Raw genomic sequence first — 8,243 nt, 5'->3', positions numbered from 1 at the left:
GAAAGCAGCTGTTGTAGCATGCACAGCATACAATTTTAACCATGCCTATTTTGCTTGAACAGTAAGATGTTTAAACCTAAGAGGGGCATTCTGATCAACAAGCGACATAATGCTTTTCCAAAATTCACAAAATGTGTATGCAGTGGTGAGTAAAATGAAATTCATAGTGTAGTTTCATTTTTGGTTACTTTAGATAGTGAGGTTCTGGACCATTGCTTCTAATATGGAAAATCCTAAAAAATACATAAAAAGTATTCCCACCTGTACCATCCCAGTAAGTTGAACTCTGGAAGAATGGCTCTAGATGCAGTGTCAAATCCCAGGTGATTTGGCCTCCACTCAGGAGAAGTGAAAAGGACACTTCTTCCAGGCTTTCAAAGAAACAAGCAGGAGAAATACTGAATTGGTTAAATCTCCAAGTCCAGCGTTAAAGGTTAGTTGGTAGTTTCTGATGGTAGAGTCTCTGTTTAGAGGTTGGCAGGTGCCTTCTGATTGGTTAGGCTGGAGTTTTGTTTCACTTTTTACACTACCTTGTTTATGCAGGAGCTCACGATGCTGGGTGCACCTGCGTGAGGATTTTCCAATAAATGTTTTGAAACAATCCTGTGCCATCTTCCTTGAAGGCCCTCCTGTGCCACCTCTACTGTCTCCTGGCTGTGCGGGACTATAGTATGTGACCGAAAAACAGGACAAAGAGAAGAAATTATATTGAAAGAGAAGGAAGACTTTACAGCATTGGATGTGAGGAGAAAATCAAAATATTCACACTTTATTGAAATGCTGCAAATAATACCAGGACATTATAAAATATTGGGTTTATTTTAAAAATTGTATGTATTTATGGTGAACACATTTCATCGTTTTGTATATACATACTTAAAGGCACCATGACACTTCCCACCTTACCGTTCATCCTTCTCCCATTCCCATCCTGCTTCTACCTTCCTTTCTTATTTTTTCTTTTAATTTTTTTCCTTTCAGGGCAGGAGGGGTCGGGGCCTTATTTGACCTTCTTCCTGGAATGCAGGCTGTTGGTGTTGCTGCATTTCTTCCTACAGCAGTTGATGGTCCAGGGGTGCAGATGGGCGTAGACTTGGGATGAATCACCTTGCGACAGTTGTACTTCTGGGTGAGCTGGTACAGCGAGGGTTAGATGGTGCCCCCGGGCAGGTGGAGCACCAGGTGCAGGATGAACTGGTTTTGAATGTTGTAGACTGACCGAGTGCAGTCATCCTCCAGCTGCTTTCCAGTAAAAAATCAGATGCTGCTGGTCAAAGCGGGATGTCCTGCTTGGCTTGATGTTCGGCCTTGACCTTCTCAATGGTGTCACTTGGCTTGCTCTCAAGGGTGATGGGGTTGCCTGTCAAGGGCTTTGTGAAGATCTGCTTTTGGCATCTGAGTGACTGCTCAGCCGCCAGCATCCTTTTAATATTTACGATGGCATACTTTCATTATATTTTATAATCATGAACATAGCCCTCCACTAATTAAATAATTTGACCATGATTTGCACTGACAGTCTTATGTATCTGAATGTCCCCCAAAACACTGCCAAAATTGGCAAGTGTAACATCTGAGGCATCATCTCTTTACACAAAAGAGATTCCCTGGACCCAGAGTAAAAGGCTTCCTCGTCCCCAAAGACAGGGTCGTGGAGAAGTATCTAAGGAAGCAGGCCTTGCTACATTTTTTGTAGTGTGGTGACCACTGAGTATAATACCCAGCCTACAATAAAAAAGTCATCAAAATGTGTATGGTTTAAGAAATTATAAATGGATTTCATTTTTTGTTGCAAGCCAAAATTTTTAAATTCTATTTTTCATTTTAATTCCATTCCCTACACACCTTTTGAAGTCCTTTCCTATGTCATATCACCACATACAACAGCTTAGGAAAATAACAAAAATCTATGAAGTTTAGTTAGTGCATGTACGTGTGTTACAAAATTGTGTTATATTTTGTATTATATATCCAATTATGTTATTGGAAAATAATTATTATGTTATTATTATTACTCATCTCTTAGACCTAAAATATTGAGACACACAGAACATAACATACTGTTTGTTCAAATTATAGTAACAGTGAATTAATAGATAATGTCTTTAAAAGATCCGAAAATTCAGAGAATAACTGCATCAAAAACCTAAGCTTATTCATGAATTTTACTTTTTGTTTCAGGAACTACTTTAAAAACTGAGGTCTTGATTTTCAAGTATAGAAAAATGAAGAATCATGACCAAATTTCCAATGAGACCCCAACACTGCACATTAAGATTTGTGCCTGTATCTATTTACACACAAACTCATTTGCATGCTCAAATTGAGTAATTAACAGCTAACTACAAGATCAGTAAACATAACTGCTTATTAGATCATTGGCAAATGTGCTCATAGGAAATGTCCGTCCCTAGCTACAGGCCACCGCTGTGGTTGCCTTGTACCTAGGCAACTGCTGCATTACTGGGAGTAAAGCAGCTAATAGCTGGCGGGCTTTCTGGGCCTGGTTAATGTAAATTTTGTGTTCATTATACCAATAAGCCAGGATAGTTGCCTATTACTTTTTTATTTTATTTTTTGTTTTTGTTTTGTTTTGTTTTATGATAAGCAGGGAAAGCATGGTTTTTTTTTTTTAAGGTAAGTGCGAGGACATGCCACACCAGCGTCCAGGTGGGGGTCCTACAGATTGCCCAGGGAAGAGGTCTGGGGACGTATTGGAGTGGGAATGATTGAGGGCATGTTTGACAGAAAAGAGTGACTTCTGGGGTCTTCCACAAATCAGGGAACTGCACTTGTAGGTAGGCAACAGACCTGAGACGGAGTGTTTTGGAGGGGGAATAGAAGAGGGCATGTCTAGGTCAGGCCAAGGCACCCACCCACGTGGGAGACCTGATCTGGGCTAAGTAGCATCACCTGCCACCTGAAGAAGAGGTTAAACATGGATGTCTTCATGGTGGCTTGCAAAACATTTCCACATGTTCTTTCACCTGATGCCTCAAACTCTTCTGTGGGTTTAACACCGTTGTAGAGCTGAGAAAACAGGCTTCAGAAACCAAACTTAATTGCTGCAGTTTCACAGGTACTGAATTGCACAGCATGTCCCTGAAACTTCTGCTAGCTTCAGGGTTGTCAGTGACGTGACACTGCTCTAGCTCTGTTGTTTGCACTTGGTCTGGTGTGGTCATTTCTGTGACTTTCCCTCTCATAAGGATCATCATAAAATTCTAGATCTCAAAGAGCACCATATTAGTCTTCGGCGTCTTACATAGTGCTTAACCACTTCTGTGTACAAATAGACACACATCAAATATTTGTGGATTTGTTGTGACTAGGGACTTAGAGCCCTGCTGGCTAAGTCAGAGAGTTTACCTTGCAAAGTGCTTTTCGTGATGTTTGCTGTTGGAGCTTGGCTTTCCCAGTGACCTCATGCCTGCAGCCTCTGTGTGTGAGGGCCATGAGTAACAAGCAGGAGCTGGTCAGGCTGGCGTGGGCTTTCATTTTGGCAATGCATAATCCACTTAAGAAATGATTCAGGCATTTTTATTTCTGATAGATACCTAGGTATTTGCTGCTTCCTAAGACCAGGATGCTTTTTAAAAGAGAAGCTATGGAAACAAACATGGTGAGAATCCACAGCAATCTCATCCTACACATATTTATGTCCAAACACACAGTTATAATGGAATAGCAGTCTCAGGGGCCTTTCCTTCCTCTGCTTTGCTGACATTCATGCTCGGGTTATTAGCTTTGATAGTCACATCAGGGCACTTTGACCTCAACTTCTAATTTTCTTCTAGGATGCAAGCTGGGAAAAAAAATAGCTCAGGTTACTTAAGAAGATATTTCTGGAGGGAAGAAGTAGACTAAGATCTTGCCAATAAAGTGATTTTCAGTGGACCGTGTGGATTTCAGGCTCAAGGGTTCATCAAATGCTGCAGCAAGAGAACAGTATAGGGAGAACTGAAAACCCAGATTCCTAAAGCCTGGGCACAGGTGGGAGTTGAGAGGCCACCATTTTCCATGCTGTCCATCGGGATGGGATGAGAACTTTCATAGAGCCTTCTGGGATGTTGTACACAGTTAGGGATCTTAAGCGTTCCTGCCGGAAGCGGGTGATGGGATAAGTTTGGAATAGGGCACTTCCTGTCTTCAGGTACTTGTTGCTTCTCTCTCTGGTACATCTCCAGAATCCTAGAGTGCTGCTTACTATCCCAGTACTCAACCTACTTTCCACTGGGCTTAGTTGTAGAGATTTACACTGAGGTGGTTCATTTATCTAATTGGCAATAAAGCAGCATTATGCTAAGAGACTACCATAAGAATGATAATAACAGCAGCAGTATTTGTGGTCTAACACTGCACTCCAGAAGCTGTGGTGAGTACATGGTGCTCAATTTCCCCAGCAAGTGAGAGTTTAAAGTAACCTGCCAATGTTTGGTCACACTGCACTGACTCTTGAGTTTAGCAGGCAAATTTCTTTGGGGGAAATAAAGAATATTCATTTGGAAAGGAAGTTCTGCCTTTGCTGTTTAGCAGATTTTCTAACTAGTAGGTAGAACCCAAACAGACAAAACCAAGTGCTTTTTGAATTGGAGAGGAGGATAAAGGTTTGGATAAGCAAAGATCTAGAAACATTGTGCAAGGTTTTAAATGCTCCCTCCTGGCCCCCTTCACACTTCACAGTGATTGAACTTCGCCTCTCCTTCCTGAGGGTTTATAGTAACTCCAGTACTGTTGCTCACCCCTTAGCACATGTGGATCTGTTCCCTCTGCCCCAAGTGCCTCTGTCCAACATCCTCAGACATGCGCATTACTGATTCTCCAGTCTAGACGGATCATCACTGCCTCCAGACAGGTCCTCTGCTGGTAGGGAAGAAGCCCCCAACAGCCACCCTCCAAGAATCTTTTTATCTCTAGGAGGCACAGAAGTTGTTGCATTTATTTAACTGTGTTGTCATTTCTTCCTTGTCTATTCCTTGTATGTCTCAAATGATTTAAAAAAAAGCTGCACAGGGCTCTGTTACGTTTTATTTATGTCTGTAACTCAGCCACACAACTGGAAAATACAGGTGTTCAATGAGTGTGTATGGAACTGACTTGAAACCTCCTCTGTATGGTTAAAGCTACAAGCTGCTTCAGTAGTGTTTCAAGACGAATGATGTGAATAGCTTGTAATAATAGTGCATTGTCCTTTTTTTTTTATCTTCAGTTGTAAGTGTATTAAGGATGAAAGATGTGTTTGTACCACTGTAAATGTGCTGGAAACCACCAGAAAGAAGTGAGGTGTCTGCCAACAGCTTACCTTCACAGAGGCCTTCGGTCTGGGAATTGCTTCTGCAACAAACAGCAGTATTTGATTGATGCAAAAATCACCTACTTCCCTCCATGCTGTCATTAAGAATTGTGGGCATATGGCTTTTTATTTTTTATTTATTTTATTTATTTTCCAATGGGCCAAAGATTTAGTGTTGCAAAATGATGTATGATTTGTAGTTGGTTCAGCTGGGTAAGCATTGCTTTCTTCAACCACTATAAACTTATTTGTTCAATCAATCATTTTAACACCATGCTACAAACTAGAAAATAGATGGTTTAAAAAGAACAATACTAGGCAGGGTCTACACAGGACCCTCAGATGTTTATAAAACCCCAATAGCTGCTTTGTGACTCGCTTAAAGGGAAAGTTCATAGAATTTGAAATTCTGAGTTAGATAATTATAAAAGGTTTGAGGAAGTTCGCACTTGTACTTCTCTTTTTGCACCCTCTCTACTGGGGAAGACTTAAAAAACCACAGAAAATGCTGTTAAGTTCAGAAATGCAGAGAGGAGATGCTCGACTTGCAAGACAAACACAATTTGGGCACTTTACTTACATCAGTGACAATCGGGTGAGAACCGTCACCTCTTGACTCTGGTCAACAATTGTGATTTGTGGGTAATGTAGGGCCCAGTTATGTCTCAAGGAAAAACAAGTTTCACAAGACTGTCACCTTGAGGTTCTAGACAGCTTTCAAATTTAGTTTTCAACACTTCAAATTTGAAATTTTAAAAAATTTTCAGTCTGATTGGAATGAACTAGCAGAACAGGAGAAGCATTGCTTTCCTGTTGAGTTGAATGAGAGCTATGATTTACAAAAAAAACATCTGCAGGTCTGGCACAATAACCAAGTGGCTAAAGTCCTCACCTTGAAGAAATCTATCATGTTCCTGAGTTGGTAGGATCAACATCATCAAAATGTCTATATTATCAAAATAAATAAATATATTCAGTGTGATGCAAATCAAAATCCCAACAGCATTCTTGTCAGAATTAGAAAAGATGATAGACAAATTCATTCACAAACACAAGAAACTATGAACAGCCAAAGCTATCTTGAAGAATAAAAATCAAGCTGGAGGAATCACAATTCCAAACCTCAAAACACACTACATGGCAGTGACAATCTCAACATCCCCGTACTGGTGTCAAAATAGAGAAGACCAATGGAATAGAATAGAAACCCCAGAAGTGAGCCCACACATGTACAGCCAACTAATTGTTGACAAGGCAAGTGAAAATAACCCAGGGAAAAGGTGTGATCGCTTCAACAAAATTGTTCAGACAATTAGATATCCACTTGCAGAAGTAAGAAACTAGACCCTTGACTTTCACCTTATATAAAAATCAGCTCTAAGTGGATCAAGGAAGTAATTCTGCACCCTAACTATCACTGGAAAACATAGGAAGCACTCTGCAAGGTAGAGTCAGTGGCAAAGATTGGGAAAAGTCACCAAAAGCACAGACAGTCAAACTAAAACAAATATGTGAGTCTACATCACCCTTAGAAGCTGCTGTACAGCAAAGGAGATGATCAACAATACCAAGAATGGGAGACAATCTATGCACACTCCACAACAGGTATGGGGCCTACGTCCAAGGTTTACAGGGAGCTTCAGAAACTCAACAAACAACCTGTGAAGAAATGAGTTAAGGAAGATGGGGCAGTTTTCAAAAAAACAAATTCAAATGTCTAATAGACATAGGAAAAAATGCTCAGGCTCTCTGGCTGTCAGGGAAATACAAATAGAAACCACATTGAGTTTCCACCTAACTCGAATGAGAGTAGCCTACATTCAGAACTCTACTAACAATACCTGCTGGCATCGGTGTGGGGAAAAAGGTACCCCACTCCACTATTGGTGAGAATATAGGCTAGAACAGGTAGTGAGTATGGAGAGTGCTTAGACAACTAAAAATTGATCTACTGTATGATCTAGCGGTCCCACACCTGGGACTATATCCAGAGGAAGTGAAATCTGACAAGGTGACCTGTGATCCTCTCTACTTAGAGCAGCACAAACTACAGGCAAAACATGGAAACAACCCAGATTACTGTCAAACAATGAATGGATAAAGAAACTGTGGTACCCCTATGCTAACAAAATGGAGATCATTATGCTCAGTGAAATAAGCTAATCCCAAAGAAACCAATATGATATGGTCTCTCTGATATAAGGTAACATTCATAAAAGATATAAAAGAAATACATGTGTAGGTAAACATGTATACACAGATATTCTCTCAGATGAATTGTATAGTGTGGACTAATGTGCCAGGAAGTGAGGATATGTTGCGGCATGCATCTCTGCTCTCCAGTGAAGAGGACTTCAGATGAAACTGATAAATATACCTTGATAATGTGGTACTAGATTTTCTACCATTGTCTATACCTATAATGCCGTGATACATTTGAACTTGTGACTGTTGCTGAAGGACTATACTATTGTAATAATATGGGAGAACTGATTGTGGTGAAAGAATGGGAAAGGGAAAAGAAGTGGAGGGGGGTAATCTCTTTACCTACAAAACAGTATCATGGGGAATAGTAATGACAATAAAAATATTTTTAAAAAAACCATACACATTAAAAAGCCTCTCAGAGACATCTGGCGAGTCATGAAGAATGGGCCTCTCTAACTTTTGTAAAGCTAAAATTCTAAGCTGTTTTTGTTCAACTTGAAACTGGGTACTTCAACACTAGAGTGGCGTGTGAAGTGCTACACTTGCTTTTGTGAACAAGCCTCTCCTCCACGTGCGTATATTCAAAGATCCTTTCATTTCTTTATTTGTGTGCATCTGTTTCTGCATTCTCTGTCCTGCACCATTGGCCTGTTCGTGTGAGTGTACAAGCATGTTTATATATTTCCCCAACTTCCAGCCTTCTTGCCTTTATTCCATTGATTCACTTCCAAGCTATTGATGC

At 40.4% G+C, this 8,243-nt stretch overlaps 1 pseudogene; it reads right to left on the bottom strand.

The window, feature by feature from the left end:
• Positions 1-1,000: 1,000 nt before the first annotated feature.
• On the bottom strand, positions 1,001-1,421 carry LOC131481512 (ubiquitin-ribosomal protein eL40 fusion protein-like; annotated as a pseudogene).
• Between the last annotated feature and the right edge of the window lie 6,822 nt (positions 1,422-8,243).

The sequence above is a fragment of the Ochotona princeps genome, chromosome 12, assembly GCF_030435755.1.
Source record: "Ochotona princeps isolate mOchPri1 chromosome 12, mOchPri1.hap1, whole genome shotgun sequence".
In the NCBI taxonomy this organism is placed as follows: Eukaryota; Metazoa; Chordata; class Mammalia; order Lagomorpha; family Ochotonidae; genus Ochotona; species Ochotona princeps.
Note: the sequence above shows the minus strand (reverse complement) of the source record. Positions and strands in the feature narration are given on the sequence as shown.